Consider the following 21,032-nt stretch of genomic DNA (forward strand, 5'->3'; position numbering starts at 1 on the left):
TCCATACGTGACTACTGGAAAAACCATAGCCTTGACCAGACGGACCTTTGTTGGCAAAGTAATGTCTCTGCTTTTTAATATGCTGTTTAGATTGGTCATAACTTTTCTTCCAAAGAGCAAGAGTCTTTTAATTTCATGGCTGCAATCACCATCTACAGTGATTTTGGAGCCCAAAAAAATAAAGTCTGACACTATTTCCATTGTTTTCCCACCTATTAGCCATGAAGTGATGGGACCGGATGCCATGATCTTAGTTTCTGAATGTTGAGCTTTAAGCCAACTTTTTCACTCTCCTCTTTCACTTTCATCAAGAGGCTCTTTAGTTCTTCACTTTCTTCCATAAGGGTGGTCTCATCCGCATATTTGAGGTTACTGATATTTCTCCCAGCAATCTTGATTCCAGCTTGTGCTTCATCCAGCCCAGAATTTTTCATGATGTACTCTGCATATAAGTTAAATAAGCAGGGTGACAATATACAGTCTTGACGTACTCCTTTTCCTATTTGGAACCAGTCTGGTGTTCCATGTCCAGTTCTAACTGTTGCTTCATGATCTGCATACAGATTTCTCAAGAGGCAAGTCAGGTGGTCTGATAAAACCAAAGCTTTAAATAACAAAAATAATTCCTGCTCATTTTAAGAATTCAAGTAAAGTCAAATGTAAAAGTGAACAGTTAGACAGCATATTAAAAAGCAGAGACATTACTTTGCCAACAAAAGTCCGTCTGGTCAAGGCTATGGTTTTTCCAGTAGTCGTGTGTGGATATGAGATTTGGACTATAAAGAAAGCTGAGCGTCGAAGAATTGATGCTTTTGAACTGTGGTGTTGGAAAAGACTCTTGAAAGTCCCTTGGACTGCAAGGAGATCCAACCAGTCCATCCTAAAGGATATCAGTCCTGGGTGTTCATTGGAAGGACTGATGTTGAAGCTGAAACTCCAATACTTTGGTCACCTGATGCGAAGAGCTTACTCATTTGAAAAGACCCTGATGCTGGGAAAGACTGAGGGCAGGAGGAGAAGGGGACAACAGAGGATGAGATGGTTAGATGGCATCACGACTCAATGGACATGAGTTTGGGTAGGCTCCAGGAGTTGGTGATGGACAGGGAGGCCTGACGTGCTGCAATTCATGGGGTTGCAAAGAGTCAGACATGACTGAGCAACTGAACTGAACTGAACTGAGCCTCTTAGTCTAATTCAATCTCCTTTCTGTAAAAAGACAGCTGTTACAAAATGGGATGATTTCTATGATGCCAGATCCCAAGTGGAGGAGGATGCAGACCAGATCAAAGATGAGTGGGCCAGACTCCTGTGTCATGCTGTCCTGGATCCAAATCTTTGCTTGCCTTGAAGGTCTAAATCAACGTGGCAAGTTATGCACACATGGACACACTCAGGACTGTAAAAGATGAAACTGTGACATGGTTTATATTTCCAGCTGGCTCTGACTCCAGGGCCCTGGGGTATCTGTCTGAGTGTAGCCCCTGCAGGCCAAAGCCTAGTCCCCATCCATATCAGTCCTTTCAGGGACTTGGATGTTTGAAAATCCTGCTCAGTCTCAAAATTGGTCTCAGCACTGCTTCCACTGGTCAACATGTCCTGCCCCAGGAGTTGACCTGCTGCAGACAGTTCCCAGGGGGCAGGGTGGGGAGCAGTAAGCAGGGTCTCAGCCTACACAGCTTACCTGAACAGATGTTTGGGAAACTTTGGAGTTCTGATCCTGTATTTGTGCCTCCTTGACTTAAGGCAGGCCCAGACGTCCCCGGCAGCAAAAAAAGCAAGCAGATTTGCCAGAGGAGAACCAGCCAGTTCAGTTCATTCTGTTTCATTTTTCCCACCTATGAGGTGTTTGGCAGCTCATGTAAGTGTTGATAACCCATGAGACTGAGACAAATGCCCTCCTCAAGGAATACACTAGCTCTTTCATTTATTTGGACACTTCACCTTTTAACTCAGGAAAGCTCTGGCAGGACACAGCATTGCTTTTCTCCACATTTTCCATGTTGCAGGAGCGGAGAAAGCATTTTATGAAAGACTGAGCGAATGAATGAATGAACAAATAACTACCTGGTTTCTGTAAATTTCAGTTTTTTAAGTCTGTCACTTTAAAAATATGCTTCCATTCCCTGTCTTGATTCAGGTCCTCACAATCTCTTACCTGTACCCTGCACCCAGCCCAGAAAGAGTCTCAGCATTATCCCTATACCTGTTCTTGGCATCTTCCATCACTCCACTTCAGCTTTACCATCACAGTCTGCCTTGGAAACCATCTGACTCATTTCATTATGTTCTAAATTCAACCATTGATTCATTCAACAAACATGTATTGAGGGACTTCCCTGGTTGTCCAGTGGCTAAAACTTCATGCTCCCGATGCAGGGGGCCCAGATTCAATCCCTGATCAAGGAATTAGAGCCCACATACCACAACTAAAAGTTTGCAAGCCACAACTAAGACCCAGTGCAGCCAAATAAACAAATAAATAAAATTTTAAATATGTATTGAGCATCCACTATGTTCCAGGTATTGCTCTGGCTCCTTGGGACACATCAATAAATTAAAAAAGACAAAACAAATATCAGTGTTCTGCAAGGGCTCATTTTTGAATAAATATGAATAAATATAACATTTGAATAAATATGTTATATCATATGTTATACTATAAAAAGTTAGATAAAGGAAAAAAAGCAAGGAAACCAGCATAAGAGCGCAGGGTGAAAGATGCTGCCAGGAGCTGTCCCACTGAGAAAGTGAGCTAAGTGAACTGAGCAAAATCATTAAGAAAGTGGGGAAAGAAGACAAGGAGAGTAGCTGAGAGAAGGATGTTCTAAGTAGAGAGAACTGAGGCAGGGTGTGTCTGACATGACTGAGGAATGACAAGAAGACCCTGTTGCTGGAGCAAAGTGAATGATGACGAGAACAGTAGGGGCCAGAGGTGCCGTCCTCTAGGTCAGATCACACAAGACTTTGTCAGAGGGTCTTGAGCAGAGGGACTTGCTCTGACATATTTGAAAAGAATTCCTCTGGCTTCTGAATGGAGAACAGACTCCTGGAGGTGGGGGTGGATTTAGAAGCAGAGCAAATTGTAGGAGCTACTGCAGTAACCCAGGCAAGAAATAACTAAGAGTGCCTCTGACCAGGATGGGAGCAGTGCAGGTCGTGAGCAGTGTACGGATTCGATTCTGGGTATATTTTGAAGACAGAGCCGTAGGGATTTCCTGACAGGTTGGAGGTAGGAGGTAAGAGAAAAAGAAAAGAATGACTCTCAGGCTTTTTTTAGTCTGAGCAATGGAAGAAGACCACCCTCATCAACTGAGGCAGGGGAGACTGTGCATAGAGCAGTACAGGGGGTAAGATTAGATGTTTGTGTGTGGACACACTGACCTTGGGTTGTCTTTTAAACTTTTAAGTGGAGATGTCAAGTAGACAACTGGATAAATGACTAAGGAGAGAGATCTGGGCTGGCTCTCTCATGGCTTCTCATGCTGTAAATATGGAGTTCACTGACATGGCCAAAATCAGCTGACTTGCCCCTTAAGCTGCAATTTCTTAAATTCCATTGCCTACTTGATGTATTCATTTAGCTTTCTAAGAGGCATCTCAGATTTAACATGTCCAAAACTAAGTTCCTAATTCTCTGACTCCCTCTATAAAACACAAACAGAAGAACAAACAATAAAATTTTTTAAATATGGCAGTTCCATTCTTTCTAAAACTTTAAGCCATCACCGACTCTTCCTTTCAAACTTCACATTCAAACCATCAACAAATGCTGCTGGATCCATGCCCAGGCTATCTGTACCACCTTTACCAGTGCACCCTGGTTCGAAGCACCGTATTATCTCTTGCCTGAATTATTAACAACCTCCAAACTCTGACAGTTTGACAATCAAATTGATTCTTTTAAAAGCTAAATCAGAGCATCTCATTCCTCTCCTCAAAACCCTCCAATGGCTCCACTATCACAGTATGTGATACAATCCACCACTCTGCTTGCGTCCCCTTCATTTCCCACTTACTCCACTTCCATCACACAGGCTTTTTCCCACATGCCAAGCACATGCCCCTGCCTCAAAGTCTTTGCTCTGGTGTTTCTTCTGCCATGAAAGCCCCCTCTCCAGATTTGCAAAACGGCTGCTCTTTCACCTCCTTCGTATCTCTGCTCAAATGTTACATCAGAAAAAAATCTTCCCCAACTACTCTACATAAAAACAGTACACCTAATCTCCCTCACCTGGCTTCATTTCCCTCTGTTGCACTTATGATTATCAGACAATATAATACATAATACATAATATTTAATATATATGTTTATTGTATGTCTCCCTAACTAGAAGCTTCACAGTAGCACAGACTTTGTTCACTTCTCTACCCTCAGTGCCTGGACCAGTGCCTGGCAGGTAGTAGACATTCACTAAATATTTGCGAGAGGAAGGAAAGAGGGAAGGAAGAAAGGAAGGCTGGCTTCTTTGGAGCTCAAGAGTTCATCATGACACCAGAAATTGGCTGGAGAAAAAAGACCTCAGCACAAACTCTTGAACACAAGTTCATGGCATAACCACCGCCCCTCGCCCCACCCCACCACACACAGACCCTCAATAACTTAAAACCCATGAAAATGTACAACAAAGGGAGATGTGACATATGTTTGTGGGGTGGAAAAGTATACAGCCATTAAAAACACTAATTATGAAGACAGTAAAATGTCTATAGTGTGTTAAAAGTAGCAGACTGTGAAATAAAACAGTTCTCAATATGTAATTACTGTGCTGCTATAATTACAGCAATGCAAATGTGTGCACACAGGAGAGCTGATGTTTAAAACAAAATAAATTACTGTGTTAGGCCTATTAGTGGCATTGTGGGTGGTTTTGTAATCTTTCTTTTTTCCCTTTACAATTAAAAAAAAAATCTTGTATTCTTTCTTCCTTAAAAGGAGCACGTTTTAACTCCCTGGGCACACTGGCTGAGGAAAATCCCAGCCCAGTGAAGTCAGCACCCAAGTTTCCCCAGAGACTCCCCTGCATGGAGGAGGGGTCCTGGGCCTCGCCTGCACAGAGGGCTGCCCCAGAGGTTGAAACCCAGTGGTAAGTGAGGCATAGAGCGTTTGCATGACTAATCCAGGAAAAAAAAACCCCACCAGAGACTTATTTCTATTTAAGCACAGAGAAATGCAGAAGTAGATCTACGTGAACCTAATTTGTCTTTAAAACGAAACCAACTGTGCCCCTGAGGCGTTTTTGGGGGTGGTGGAAGGGGCTTCTGTAAGGAGAGAAAGTCAAGTCCAGGCTGTAATGACCCTCACTGGAGAACCAAACACTTCCACTGGGGTCCAGATTCGTGGGCCTCGGGTCGCTCCTCAGGGGAACCTCCATGTTAGTGCCGAGAGATCTGAATCTAGAAACCCACTGAATGTTAAGCTGTTCATAACCAAATTAAGGTTATGTACATTGGTCATCATAAAAGCTACCGAATTTCTTACTAGAAAAAGGCACATCACCCCCAAAATTGGAAACAATTTCAGGGTTGTCACGGACTCTTTAAATCCTAGACAAGCTTACTTGGCCCTGTACCCCTAGATTAAAAACTCCTGCTGCATCTGCTACATACATAGTGTATGACGTGAACATTCTTTTTCATCTGTTGATAGGTTTGTGATTAATAAATACAAATAAATAAGTACAGATTAATTTAAAAGAAATACTGAATTCAGGGACTTTGTTGTTGTTTTATGTTCTCCAAAGAGACAGTAAACGCCCCTACAGGTCCAGGAACACGTTAAAGGGGGTCTTCCATCCCAGGGGTCTCCTATCCCTGCTGCAAGGCTGAACCCCCAATGTCCCTTCTAAGACAGTGGGTCCTGCCCTGGCGGGTCCCGGGGGCCCAGGCATTGGAAGGCGCCTGTGCTTTTCGGGGTTTTTTTTTTTTTTTTTTTTTTTCACGGAAATGCTGCAACCACTGGTTGGCTCACCTGTATTTTAAGTTTTACTCCCCAATTATCACTGGGTTTTCTGGACGTAGACTGTCAGCCAGTGTCTACAAAAATAACCAGCACGGTCCTGAGCGCGTGGCGCAGCCCTCGAGGGCGCTCCGGGTGAGCGCCCTGGGGAGGAGCCCTGACGCGCCCGGGCGTAGGCGGCCGGCTGGGCCGCGGCCAACCACGGAATGTCCTGCCCGCGAGCTCCCCCGCCTGGGCGCGCCGGGAAGCCCGGCCGAGACCAGGGAGCGCGCGGCGTTCCCGCGCGGAGGGGCGCGCCGGGCGTGGCGGCGGTGGGGGCGCTGTAGGGCGCCGGCTCCCGACTGGCCTCGGCGTCGGGCTGAGCGGCGCCAGGCCCGAGACGGTGCGGTTCCCGAACACCCTCCTCCCCGGCGGCTCGCTGACTGAAGGGAGACCGTAAGCAAAGGGGCGCACGCGCCAGCCTGTTCCTCATCGCTGACGACTCCAGGCCGACCCCTCTCCCGGCTGTCTTCTCATTCCCTGAGATGCCCCCAAACCTGATTTCCACTTTGGCAACCAAACTTGGCTGGTTCGAGAATACCCGGCCTGACTCAGTCCGGGACTCATCTGACAATAGCATCTTGCACACGTTCTGTATGTATGCGTCTGCTGAATAAATAAAATATTTTATTTTTCATGTTTGAACGGTGTCTGCTTCAACATTTCAACAGTGAGCTCCTTGTTAGGAGTGGGTACAGTCCGTGATGTGCTGAGAAGGATGGGGGGCGGCCAAGGAAGTGGGGTAAAAAACGCAGGAAGCTGCTGACTGGAAAGTCAGCTCCTAGAACATATCCGGGCGCAGCGCCTGGTGCCGCGGAATTCCGCACAGAGGGCGAGAACCACGTGACCTCATCACGGAACTGGAAAGAAAGATGCTAAAGGGAGAGCCCGAAGGGGATAGTTACTACCTGATAGCCGGGTACAGGCCCAGCTCTTAGAGGCACTAGAGACGTGGGACTGGGGAAACCTGAGACTCCAGGAGACCTGAACAGAAGGAGGCCGGTCAAAAGGGCCCCAAATCTTCCTGCAGAGACAGAGCTACACATAGCGCCCGCCACCCCCCCCAACACACCCCCAACACACACACCCGGGCTGCGGGCTTGGAAGGCAGATTCTAGGCCCGGCCCCAGGCTTCTCAGGTCCGGTGGGACCAAGGCAGCCTGCAGGGGGCAAAATGTTCGTTTCTACTGCTAGGCTGGGACTGAAACCAGAGCCAAAAATAGAAGCTGAGATCAACTGAAAGGAATGAGACTGAACAAACATGTGTGTATGTCTAAAACCCTGATGTGACACATAGTAAATTAATATTCCCAAACACGGGTGTAAAACGGGATTACTTAGTGAGGAATGCTCGCATACATGAATGAACATTTGGAGGGAAAAAAAGGAAGTTCTACATTATACATCAAAATAAACTCCATGTGGATTAAAATTCTAAATATTTTAAAGAACATCATAGAAACACTATATTAAATAGGATAAAACAGATTTATGGGTAAATGTCAGCATTCCCAAAGCTTTGAAACAAGAAACTGCAAAGGAAGACTAACATTCAAAAACTCCACAGGATTTTTTAAAGAAAAATGTTTACACAAAACAACAAACAGAAAATCCCTCGAACGTATAAAATTTTGTTTATATATCTAAAAAAAACAAAGATTCCACTAACTCAATTTACGAAGAAGTATGTAATTCAAGAGGAGAAATAAAATTAGTACACAAGTATAGGAGGAAATTTTCATTGTTACAGATAATCAAACATTTTAAACTTCAAACAACTTTGAAAAATATTTCATCACTGTATTGTACACCTGAAACTAACATAATATTGTAAATCAATTATACTTTTATTAAAAAAAAAACTTTGACATAGCACCATACATCTACTAAAGTTGCAGAAATGCCGTAAAATTGTAATGCATGATGTTAGCAAAGCAATAAAATAATGCTCACAATAATACTTTGAATATTTTAAAAATTGATTTATCTTATATACATCTTAAGACAATGATAAATTCATTAAGCTGAAGTAATATAGTCAAATATATGTTATTTTATCTTCACCCAATTAACAAACCCTTAACTTCAATGGAAAGTGACTGCAAAAAGATTGCTTCACCTCATCCTTTTCCCAGAGTTGGAGTTAGCCAGACGTAAAATGCCACTTCTTCATTTTCAGTACACTCAGTCTGTTGCAAAATAAAGTATCTAAAGATATGAATTAAAGTACTGCCACAGTTTAGGGAAAAGATCTTCAAAGTAAAAGCAAAGAAAGATCTTGACTTAGTTTATTCACTTCTGTGGTTTTAAATGCCATCACTGTGTTAATGATTCTCAAAACAGATCCCTAACCCCAACCTCTCCCCTGAACTTCAGACTCAAATATTTGTCTGTCCTCTGACCTCTTCAAATGGATATCAAACATAAATGTCCAAATCTGACCGCTTGTTCTCCATCTCTCCTTCTCCAGACACACGCATACACCACGCACGACTGTTTTTCTAACAGTCTTTATCTCGGTTAATAGCAAGTCAGTTCTTTGATTTGCTCAGGCCTCAGACTTGGAGTCATCCTTGAGTCCTTCTCTTTCCTTTAAGTCTGGGCCAGATCATGCCAATTCTGTATTTAAAACTTACCCAAATCTCTCCATCTATCATCACCTGTAAAAGCTGAGGTGCTCCCTGTCCCCTAAAGCCCTCCCCCACATCTCTGGCCTTTTCTCTTCCTCCTTTCCCTTCCCATGACTCCTTTTGGTTAGACTGGCCTCCTTGCTGTTCCTCAAGCACACCAGGCACATGCCCACATGACGGACCTATTTCCTCAGCCAGGAAGGTTTTCCCCTCCATAGTCTCACATGGTACATGCCCCACGTCCTTCAGATCTTTACTCAGAAGCAAAAACAACTTTCTCAGTGAGGCAAAAAAAAAAAAAAAAACAACCTTCCTGCTTTGGATTTTTATACTTTATCACTATCTAAAGGTATGTAGGGAATTCCCTAGTTAGGATTCTGTGCTCTCACTGCCAACAGCCCCAGTTCAGTCCCTGGTCGGGGGGACTAAAATCCCATAAGCCTCATTGGGTGGCTAAAAATAAAGTATATATGTGTATATATACATATACACATATACATGTGTGTGTGTAATTCACCTGTGTATTTTGTTTGTGTATGTGTCTTTCACTTGTGTATTTTGTTTATTATCTATATTTCTTTAGAACACAAACCTCTGAAGGCAGAGATGATTGTTTTGTTCACTGTGTATGCACAGTGCCTGCCACATAATGGACACTGGATAAATGTTCCCTGCATAAATGAGAGAGGGAAGGGAAAGCAGGCAGTACTGTACAATGTGGTAAAGATCAGAGATGGGAGGCAACGTTCTCATTAACAGAACACTAAAAACAAACCAAAAAAAAAAAACCCAGAAAACTAGCTTAGGGGGATTATTAAGAAAACAGATGTAATAGTGCAAAAGGGTCTGTCGTGTCCGACTCTTTGCGATCACAGGTGATGTAGCCCACCAGGCTCCTCTGTCCATGGGGATTCTCCAGGCAAGAATACTGAAGTGTGGATCTTCCCAACTCAGGGATCCAACCCAGGTCTCCTGCATTGCAGGTAGATTCTTTACTATCTGAGCCACAAGGGAAGCCCACAAAAGGTTCTACAAAATATAAACATGTGTCTGTAGATATAAAGAATGGACTTTCAGAGACAGGGTGGAAAGAGGTGGGACAAATTGAGGGAGTAGCATTGACATATATATACAACCATGTGTGAAACAGATAGCTAGAGGGAAGCCGCTGTATAACACAGGAAGCTCAGCTCAGTGCAAGAATACTAGAATGGGCTGCCATGCCTTCAGGGGATCTTCCTGACACAGGGATCCAACCTGGGTCTCCTGAACTGCAGGCGGTTTCTTTACTGCTGAGCCACCAGGGCAGTCCCACAGCAACCTCTGCAGCTAGGGAGTTGCGGGAGCTGCCTTAGGCCCTTCCCCTGAATCAGGCACTGGGCTGGAAGATGGGCTTTCTCTAGCTGGTTGACAACACACTGCTGGGGCTGGAAGTGAAGTCAATCCTGACTAAAGAGCATGGCTTCCCTTTAGAAAAGAGAGTGGCATGAATGGGGCATGGGGACCTGTCACAGGATCCATGACAAAGGAATATCCACTAAGGGCTGGGGTGTGGGAGATAACTGCCTGTTTCTATTCTGATGCAGTCTAGTTACCCATCCCTTCACCAAGGCCAGGTCTTGCAGAGACTCCCAAACAACACCCACATATTTTTGTTGGGAACCTGGTGCAAAGCCCTAAACTGTACATCAAGTTGCCTTGGGTCTTGGTCTGTACATCATGGAGACCATTTCAATCATGGTCTCCTTTGGTCCTGGTCAATCAGTCTCACTGTACCTCGCTCCCTGCTTGTCATCCCGGGCTAACTCCCATGAAACGAAATGTTCCCTGCCATATGGTGGGCAAGAAGTGTCATAGCCATCTGCAATTCCAGCCCTCCAAATGCGAATTTCTGAGCCATGCCGACAAGCTGCACCACTCCACATAGGAGAAACTTAAGGATGTCACAATCATCAGTGATTACAACCCTCTGGTGTGACCTAAGGGAATTCAAGAAGAGAAGAATATCTCTTTATTCTTCTCTGTAAAAATGCAGAGTGCTGGCCCCAGATACTTGAGATGTGTATGAAAGGAATGACTTCAATAATCCCAGACTCTTGCATCTTGCACAGAAGAATGCTAAAAGTTTTAACTTGATATCTGGTTTATCTTATTTAACAATAATCTTTGATGTTCAGACTGCCGGCCCCCTTTGTTGCAAACATATAGTCTGATGCCCTTTCCCACCTCCTTGGAGCAGTCTCTTAGGGCTACTGAGATGCTGTCTCCTGGGTTTGGAGTCCTAAACATTCCCACCATATAACACTCTCTACTTTCAGGTTGTGGCTAATTTTTGAGTTAATACACCCAAAATACATGTCAATCTAGCTACCTGCCTCTTCCCATAGTCTTGGTTAATGCTGCCCTCTGACCTTCCTGCCACTACTCTCAGTCTCCTGAGCCTGTATCACCTGCAATCTTTGTTCACCTACAGAAAGGAGCTCCCTCCACCTTCTACCTTAACTGAAATCTGGCTGGGGACAAGGCCTCCCTTGCCGATCTCTTGAGAGATGCTGGCTCAATCCCGTTGTCCACCTATGACAGGACAAGGAGGAGGGTGGCCAGCATCTTTCTACCTCCCACCACCTCTTTTGGACTGTCACTCTGCTTTGAGTCTCCCCTCATTGGCAACATCATCTTCCCCATCTCCCAGCATTCACTGGGTAATACTGTCATCATCATAAATAACTTAGTATCTCTGTGGATAATACATTCTCCATCTTAATCTTAAAGTCTCTGACTCCTTTGTCTCCAGTAACCTTTGTTCTTCCTACTACTTGAGCCACTCATCCCCTTGGTCATACTCTAAGTCTTGTTGTTACTTAGAAGGGCTACACTCTATGATAAAGCCCCATTCTCCAAACACAGCCATACTTGTAACTCTCCTCTTACGTCTCCACCTCCTTTGTCTCCTTATCCTTCTATCTTCTTGTCAACACCGACTGCTAAGCAGGGGCAGGGAAAATTCCATTCCCCTGTGGACAGGGGCCAGGGTCTCCAGTTTCAGGCCCATGACGTCTGGATTCTCTTCCTCATGTCTGAAGCTGCTCTTTCCAGTGTCACGAGACTTTTGTATTGCTAAACCAGAGGGACACTCTAGTCCTTATCTAATTAGTCCCCTTCTCTACATTCCTTATTCTTGAAATTCTCTTCTCCTGGGGCTACTGATACACCTGTCACCCCTCATTTTCTTCTGTCTCCTGGGATGCTCTCCCTAATGCCTTTTCCTCCCTCAATTCCATAAATATTGTTCCTTGGGCTTACTTCTCTCATTTTATAAATTCTTCTCAGATTCTCTCTCTCTTGAGGCCCAAGATTTCAATGACCATGGAAATGCCAATGATGCCCAAATCTAAAATTTTGACATGAACAGATAGGTGATCACCCATTGGATATTGCCACCAGCGTGCCCCCCAGGGACTTCAAACTTAACATGGCCAAAATTGAACTTTCTGTTCTGTAATTTGAACTCCTCTTTCTCTTCACTAAAGCATCATACTCTGTGTGAAATGGCAGAGTCAAAATTAAGATCAGCAGATGCTCCCACTCAGCAAGGGAATATAGTGTACAGAGGGGAAGCGTGTGCAGGAGCAAGTGGACCTTGATCTATGACATGACTATACTCCCACTTCCTCAAGTGAGATGTTGATTATTATTTCTAAGTAACCAGAAATAATTTGGGAGAGACCAAATTCCTTTTCATATATTACATATGTAGTCTCACACTCATGTGAGATATATATGCTTTGAGGGGATCTATTTATGTTCCATTGAGAGTCATTCTTTCCAATGAGGAATCTCACCTGCTGCTTTGTCTGTATGGTCAGATTCCTGGCACATTTTGTTGTGTAAGTGTGCTTTTTCAGAGGGTGAGGTGGGGAAGACGCATGAGTCATGCAGTACAGAGCAGGGTCTAGGTGAGTAGATATGATAGGGACAGAGTAAAAAGGGACAAAAGAGATGATTAAATAGTTAATCCCACTTGGGGGTTGTGCACACTAAGTTGCTTCAGTCGTGTCCAACTCATTGCGACCCTGTGGACTCTAGCCTGCCAGGCTCCTCTGTCCATGGGATTCTCTAGGCAAGAATACTAGAGTGGGTTGCCATGCCCTTCTCCAGGGGATCTTCCCAACCCAGGGGTCAAACCTGCGTCTCTTTTGTCTTCTGCATTGACAGACCGTTTCTTTAGCACTAGCACCACCTGGGAAGCCCATAGGAAAAAATATGGGGGATCCCTGTAAGTTAATGATCACTCAAGAAGTAGGTTTGCTTAACCAGAAAACCAAGCAGGCTGTCTAGCAACAAAACCTTGCAACAGAAGCAGAAGACATGCCCAAAACAATAAAACAATGGTGGCAGGAGCCCCACATCCTGCCCAGTGAGCTCACTAAGTTAATGATCCCTAGGACATGCTCTCTGCACACACAAAAAACCAATAATTTGTGGACCTAGCTTGACCATGTAGGGACAAGAAAAGTCCCCTGCTCAACCTGAGGAGGAGCTGATGATGGAACCATGACGTCTCCTCAAGAAAAACAAAGAAGGTCTTCTCCCCCTCCCCACTTTTCCTTTGATTATAAAATTGTAGCCCAATAAGTTCTCAGGGTGTGACATTTTCTTGCCCACCCACTCTTAAGACTCATAAGCACTCTATTCTGGGCTTCCCTGGTGACTCAGATGGTAAAGAATCTGCCTGCGATGCAGGAGACCTGGGTTCAATCCCTGAGTCAGGAAGATGCCCTGGAGAAGGGAATGGCAGCCCACGCCAGTATTCTTGCCTGGAGACTTCCACGGACAGAGAAGCCTGGCAGGCTACAGTCCATGGGGTTTATTCTAATAAATCACTTCTTATCTGTCACTCTACCTCTCGCTGAATTCTTTCTGCATGAAGACATAAAGGACTATAGTACTAGAGCCCATGAAATGACACCAAACGATTTCAGATACAGTGCATTTGTCTGCATAGTTAAAAATGAGTTTTGCTGTATTGCAGATGTTCAGCTTCCTATGGGAAGAGGCTGGGTCAAATGTAAAGCTAAAAGCAGACATCCTCTGAGGAAACTCCAGGAAAGTGCCTGAGCATCTGGGTATCCTATTCTCTCCTGAACTGTGGGTTCTCAAAGGCAGCTCCCAGGTCTTTCTAGGATTGAGAGTTTCCTAGAAGGGCAGATACAAGCTGTGGTCATGGAGCTTCTAAAGGGGGTGCAGAGTGATCTGAGGTCTGAGAATGAAGAAAGCTTTGGATAAGATTAGTTTAGTCTACTCAGTCAGTCACCCATGTAAGAGAGACCTCTTGGAGTGTGATACAAGAAACCAAAAACTACTTTGAGAAAGAAAAACAGGATTGTGGGGCTTGTTGGAAGGATAATTGTTTCAACAGCAACTAAACTAGAGGAATGGGAGGGAAACTCTGAGTTTGAGCCTCAGTCCCTGGTACCTCAGCTGGTAAAGAATCTACCTGCAACGCAGGAGACCAGGGTTCGATCCCTGGGTTGGGAAGATCCCCTGAAGAAGGAAATGGCATCCCACTTCAGTATTCTTGCTTAGAATTCCATGGACAGAGGAGCTTGGCGGGCTACAATCCATGGGCTCTCAAAGAGTCAGGCGCGACTGAGAGACTAACGCTTTCACTTGCAGATATAACTAGAAGCAAGGATTCAATGTCTGGCTCTCTCTGCATGCTGACTGTAAATTTCCCCACTAAGGAGACTGGGCTCCTCAGGGAGGCTAAGTGCCAAAAGCTCCCTGGCCTCTTACATCCCACCTGGCCCCTTGCAGAGAGGGACTGGCTTAGTCTCTCTCTGTTCTGAGAGGAGATCCTGTCCTGGCTTGGGCTGTGGACTGACTTCCATACTGAAACTGAGCAAGTCCGTTAGCGGCCTTCCCAGTGACAGACCCTTCTGTGTTTCCACTGATGGCCTCTTGGGAAAAGAGGCTATAGAAATACACTGTGACCTCCTAGGCCCTCCCTGTGGGACAAACAACAGGTCCCAGCAGTTAATGTTTGGGGAAGTAACGAATGTAGAAACAAAGATCGCACAGTCAGGCAGGAGAGTAGTCGTTAAGTTAAACAATAAATCAGTCACAGGGACCCACCCCCCAACCCCTCCCTTCACTGTAGAAAAAGTAAAGGTAAGTCTGATGCACATTGTTAAGTTAATTTGCAGATACTAAAAACCCCCACTAGGGACTTCCCGGTGGTCCAGTGGTTAAGAATCCACCTGCCAGTGCAGGGAACACTGGTTCAATCTCTGGTCCGGGAAGATCCCACATGCCATGGGGTAACTAGGCCTGCGCACCATGACTACTGAAGCCTGCACACCATAGATTTCATGCTTCTCAGTAAGAGAAACCACCACAACGAGAAGCCCACACACTGCAGCTAGAGAGTAGCCCCTGCTTGCCACAACTAGAGAAAGCCCACTCGCAGCAACAAAGACCCAAGGCAGCCAAAAATCAATTAATTAATTAATTTAAAAAAAAACAAATACCAGATGGAGGAAGCTGACTGCCTGTTGACAACCAGCACATAGCCCCCAGGCCAGCTGGACCCAGAAAGCTGTTGATGTTCACTCCTAAGTATACTACTACCCTGTTACCTCACCACCAACCAATCAGAAGCATGCACACAGGCTGATCCCTCACCTTGAGATCCCCTCCTGCATTCTGTCTTTGAAAACCCTTCCCCCAAAGTCTTCCAGGAGCGGAGGACTTTGGAGCAGGAGTGGTCCCTTTCTCCTTGCATGACACCTGCAATAAACGGCGTCCTTTCCTTCACCAAGACCCAGCGTCCGTGGACTGCTGCATGGAAGGCAAGCAGATCCAAGTTTGGTCCCATAAAAATATCACCAATGACTGGGCTATGAAGAGATGTGAGAGCCCTCTTGAGTCAAAGTGTCTTTCACAGGATCAACCAGCTGTGCTGAGGAAATGAGTCCCAAAGTACAGACCCACTCACTGGGTACCTGCCCCATGTAATAAGGACACTTCCCAGAGCAGAAGATGTATTAGAACATTACAATTACAATACTATAATTAGGGACGTCTCTGGTGATCCGGTGGTTAAGAATCCAAGCTTCCGCTGCAGGGGGCATGGGTTTGATCCCTAGTGGGAAAACTAAGATCACACAGGCTGCGCAGTGCTGTAAAAAAAACAAAAACAAAATGCTGTAGTTAAAATACAGGTAGCCACCTCTAAGAAGCATTACTATGTCATTGCTAAGTAAGTATTTTTCAATCCTTACCCAAAGCACAGTCAAACTGCCCGTGCGGAGTTCAAGGGTTAAAGCATGTGGGGACACGGCTGAGCCTCTCTCCTTGCTCTGTCATCCCTCTCAGGCCAGTCAACTGCCCTCCCTCTGCTGCACTTCTAAGGCCTCTCAGCCCCTCTCATCTCTCCCAAGCTGCCCATATCTTTTCACAAGCCACCCTCCGTATTTCCTTCCCTGGCACCATCTTATCTCTGAGTTGCTCTCTTTTTTATTATGCCCAAAGGGGGAGCCTCGACGTTGCCTCCATTCTTAATGCTGCTGCTGCTGCTGCTGCTGCTAAGTCACTTCAGTCGTGTCCAACTCTGTGCGACTCCATAGACGGCAGCCCACCAGGCTCCCCCGTCTCTGGGATTCCCCAGGCAGGAACACTGGAGCGGGTTGCCATTTCCTTCTCCAATGCATGAAAGTGAAAAGTGAAAGTGAAGTCTCTCAGTTGTGTCCGACTCTTAGCGACCCCATGGACCACAGCCTACCAGGCTCCTCCGTCCATGGGATTTTCCAGGCAAGGGTACTGGAGTGGGGTGTCATTGCCCTCTCCGCATTCTTAATGCAAACAGATGTAAACCTGCACCCGCTGCAGTTTTTCAGAAGGAGCCTTGGTGGTTGAGAGAATTTCCTTTCCGGTGCAGAGGACAGGGGGAGAAGCCGTCCCATCACAGGCTCCCCATCTGAGCCTGGGTCTCTTCCTGGATGGAAGGGATTCTTTGGCCTCCAAATTGCATGAACCAGTGTGCGTGTGAGCTCGTGGAACCAGTGTAACACACTAACACCTACACAGCTGACAATCAGTGAAGCAGCCAAAGGGAGTGTGCCAGACTGATCCAAGCCAGGATCCAAGCCTTCTGCCTCTGGCTTGCAGCTGAATTTGGTTTTCTACGCTGGCCCCTGTAGTTCTCTAGATTTAGCTCTTATTCACCCTCTAGCCTCGTTGGTTAGGATTTCATTTCAGCCTTTCATTTTAGCCTTTCCATAGATCCCTCCCCGCCAGCCTGCTTGGCAAGCACTCTAGTCAAGATCATAACAGCAGTATCACGCGGGCTCAGCTGCAGAAATGCATCCAATTTCATAGAGGAGGAGGCTGCTAGGTCCTTCCTGGCCCTCTCTGGACACCAATGAGTAAGAAAGGAAGAGAAGCAGCCGCCCTTGCCAAAAGGGAGGAGATGCTTATTTCCAGAGTACAGGCCTGCCCTCCGCCACCTGCTCCAAGTCTTGTCTCTGCTGGAATGGCTCAGTATTCAGGGACCAGGAGCTAGGAAGGGGCATGTGGGTGGCAATGCCTGAGCTCAAGCACATGGTCTGGGCACAGAGGAGGCAGCACCAGGAGCACTGGAGGCAGGAGGATGATACAGAGGACAGGAGAAACGGTGCCTACAGCTGGCCTGCTCCTGGAGCGGACAGCAGGACCATTGTCACAGCAGAAGCAGACCCTCCAGGTCCTTGCCAGAGGATGGGGCTCGGAAGACGCTGAGGTTGCAACAGTGATCGAAGCTCTTCTCTTCTTTTCCTCCCACAGTTGTTGTGGCTCATATTCCTTGACTGACAAGACCTAGGACCTATTATTTATTTTTCTTTCATTTGTTCATTTATCATTATTTTCAATTCTTCTGCACAGAATAAACAGAAATCCATATTTCTTAGCAGTTTGTCAGGGAACTGAAAACCAGAAAAGGAAAACATTGGCAGGCGGATTCTTTACCACTGAGCCACCAGGGAAGCCCACTCCCCTGGTTTCTGTCTCCAATGTCTTCATTCAAAAATAGCATATTTGGAACTTCTCTGGCAGTCCAGTGGTTGAGACTGTGTGTTCCCAGTGCAGGAAGCACTAGTTTGATCCTTGGTCGGGAAACTAAGATCCTGCATGCTGCACATCGCAGTAGAAAAAAACAAACAAACAAACAAAAAAGCATTTGTGACATCATAGCAATAGAGTATGGCAGACAGGAAAACAAACTGCACAGTCTAATTATTGTCTAAAGACTTACCAGGCTAAATCTCTTGAGCTGTTAATAAAACTATGTGGTGTCTAATCACGTTCAGCAGAATTCTTTCTGGAACTGTTGTGCATGGTGCTTAGCACAAAATAACCACTAGAAAATTGATGCTACACCCACATGTAACCAGAAAAAACACGGCAGGCCAGGAGAGGTTGCTGTGGAGTCTGCTGCTGTCAGACAGGAGTCTTGACACAACAGGAGCCTTAACGAAGGGATTTATTCGGAACCCTAGGATCTTTAGCATACACTCAAAGGAGTGGGTTTATTATCAGAAATTTTAGGGCCCACAGATATGATCAATGGGTAAGTCTGCAATTCAGCTGACTAAGCCCCATTTGTACTGACTACAGATGTTAAAAACATCAAACATTTTTACACTTTACTTTTTCTGATTACAAAATAAAGGCTCATTGTTTAAAATATAGAAGGTTAAGAAGTGGGAAATATGCATAATCTCACCACTCAAATGACAGCCATTGTTAGGCCTCATTCTTTTAGTGCTTAAAAAAAAAAATCTCTTACACACAATTTTGCTTCCTTTTTTTTTTCCACTTTAACATTATAACTCATACATTTCCCTCAGTCATAAAAATTCCTTGAAACTTTGCTTTAAATGGCCATATGTGGTGGTGGTTTAGTCACTAAGTTGTTCCCGACTCTGGAGACCCCATTGACGGTAGCCTTATAGTATACTCTTTATATATTTCCCTCATTTAGAAAGAACGCAGTGGAGTGGGTTAGTACTCCTCCCACGTATGTTTATTTGTCCACAGGCATTTTCAGTTCATGGGACTCTACTATTGAGACTTCAAACTGGAATTCTCCTTTCCCATTTCCTGCATTCCCCCCATCACTTCCAAACTTATCTCATCCACATTTTTCCTCTGCTCAAAGGAATTGCTATGAATTAGGCTAGTAGTTCAGCCAAACACTTTAGGCTTGAACACTGAAGCTTTGAGGCTATGTCATCTGGGAAATTTGTTTTACCTCTCTAAATATCATGTGTAAAGTGAGGATTTTGTGTAGAATTCTTATGAGGATCAATGACATTATGTATGGAAAACATTTAGCGTATACCAGGTGATCAGTACATGATAGCACAACAAGATCCAAAGATTCCTCTCCAACTATTCGGCCCCCTCCTCCCTTGCCATGCATTTTCAGCCATGTTTCTTAAAAGGAATTTATGCTTGCTGTTTCTACTTGTCCATCTCCCATTTATACCTCACTGTAATCACTTCTGCTCCCCCTCTACTGACACTGCTTGCTAAAGATTGAATAAATTTCAGATGCATTCATAGAGCTTCAAGTTGTTTCTTAATCTTTTCTGCATATAGGCACAGTCAACCAATTTCTCCTTCAAAGTTCTCTCTTGGTCTCCATGAAACTAGCTGCTGCTGCTGCTGCTGCTAAGTCACTTTAGTCGTGTCCAACTCTCAGCGACCCCATGGACTGCAGCCCACCAGGCTCCTCCATCCATGGGATTTTCCAGGCAAGAGTACTGGAGTGGGGTGCCATTGCCTTCTCCACCATGACACTAGTCTTCCCAATTTTCCTAATTCTCATACTGATCCTTTCTACTCTCATTTGCTGCCTCACTCTGCCCTTTAATTAGTGTTGCCCTCAACTTTCATGTATCTGGAAAAAAAGCACAATTCTTTGCTATGAGGTCTGAGTTGGAATTCTGGCTCTCCTACTTACCAAACTGAGTTCCTGTTACTTAACTACCTGAGCCGCCATACTCTAGTCTGTGGAAAGGTAACTTCTCTCCTGGATAATCAGTCCAAATGGAGTCATTGTACACTAAGCCTACATTTCCCATGGGTGTAATGAATCAGTAGGCTTAACCTGGAATTCCAGACTTAGAAACTCATTTCCTACCTTAAGAATGTCAAAACTCAAAACAAAAAATGTGCTCTTCAAAATATTTATTAACCGTATAAAACTAAACAATATGAACTATGATATAAATGTTCCTTTGAGGCATTTTTCTTCATAGGATGGACTGGCTGAGGTTTCTTAAACTCTTAATGAAGTTTGGACAGAACATGTGCTCTCTTGCTGGTAACTCTTCCTAGGGCATACACAGATATTTTTCCTTATTCTAGGAGACTTCTGAACTACATTGAAAATTAGGGTCATCTGCCACAAAGAAAAAAAGAGGCCTCTCAAAGTTTCTGAAAACTAAATGTTGGAAGAGGGGCAGTTTCAATGATGTCTTATGTGCGTGCGTGCTCAGTCATGTCTGACTCTGCAACCTCATGGACTGTAGCCCACTAGGCTCCTCTGTCCATGGGATTACCCAGGCAAGAATACTGGAGTGGGTTGCCATTTCCTCCTCCAGGAGATCTCCCTGACCCAGAAATCAAACCTGCATCTCATAAAAATCTACTTTGCTGAGCCTCTGAGAAACACCTAACAATACAACCAGGTTTGCGGGACAAATGTCTAGATCTGCTCACTCTGCAATGCTGACCGGTTTCAGTGATTTTTTTTACAGTTATACAAACGCCTTCAAAACACTGAGGCAGTTTCCTCCAAATTCCTAGTTCCAGGGCTTCAATTATGATTTTCAGTGTCCAAAACAAACAAATAATAAATTTTAAAAACCAATATCTAAAACACTTCCACAATTCCTTTTGATTCATCTTCTTTGCTAATTGCTTTAATTGACCTTTAATAATTTCACAAATATAAATATCTTAAGGATGCAACAACTCTGATCTGTTGGCTAAAGTCAGTGAGACGCTTTGTGGATATGAATGAGAGGAAGAAAAACTATCAGGCAGGATGCTGCTGCTTAAGAATTGGGAGACAGTCAAAGCATTATCCAAACCCAGCTGTTATCAATTAAGTACCATTTTTTGCCCTCTGGAACAGAGTAAAAACCGAAGTTTGAGAACTGGCTCTTCAAAAGGCATTAATTTAAGGGGATTGCCTTCGATTCTTGGCAAGATAAAGGTAAGGCAACGGTGTCAATTTGTAGCCAACTGCAATATGATTCCTCCTACCCAACTGCATAGTCAATATTTTAAATATTTAATTTTAAAAAATTAATATTTAATATTTATAATTAAATTAATTATATATTATATAATAT

General features: G+C 44.6%; 1 protein-coding gene across 1 annotated transcript in view; it reads right to left on the minus strand.

The window, feature by feature from the left end:
• The window catches only part of SWAP70 (switching B cell complex subunit SWAP70), a 144,450-nt gene extending 136,203 nt beyond the window's left edge, over positions 1-8,247 (minus strand). The window contains exon 1 of the mRNA XM_061440820.1: positions 8,118-8,247. The gene's annotated coding sequence lies outside the window, so the exon portion shown is untranslated. The remainder of the gene's footprint in view (positions 1-8,117) is intronic.
• Positions 8,248-21,032: the final 12,785 nt, after the last annotated feature.

Source organism: Bos javanicus, chromosome 15 (genome assembly GCF_032452875.1).
Source record: "Bos javanicus breed banteng chromosome 15, ARS-OSU_banteng_1.0, whole genome shotgun sequence".
Classification (NCBI taxonomy): Eukaryota; Metazoa; Chordata; class Mammalia; order Artiodactyla; family Bovidae; genus Bos; species Bos javanicus.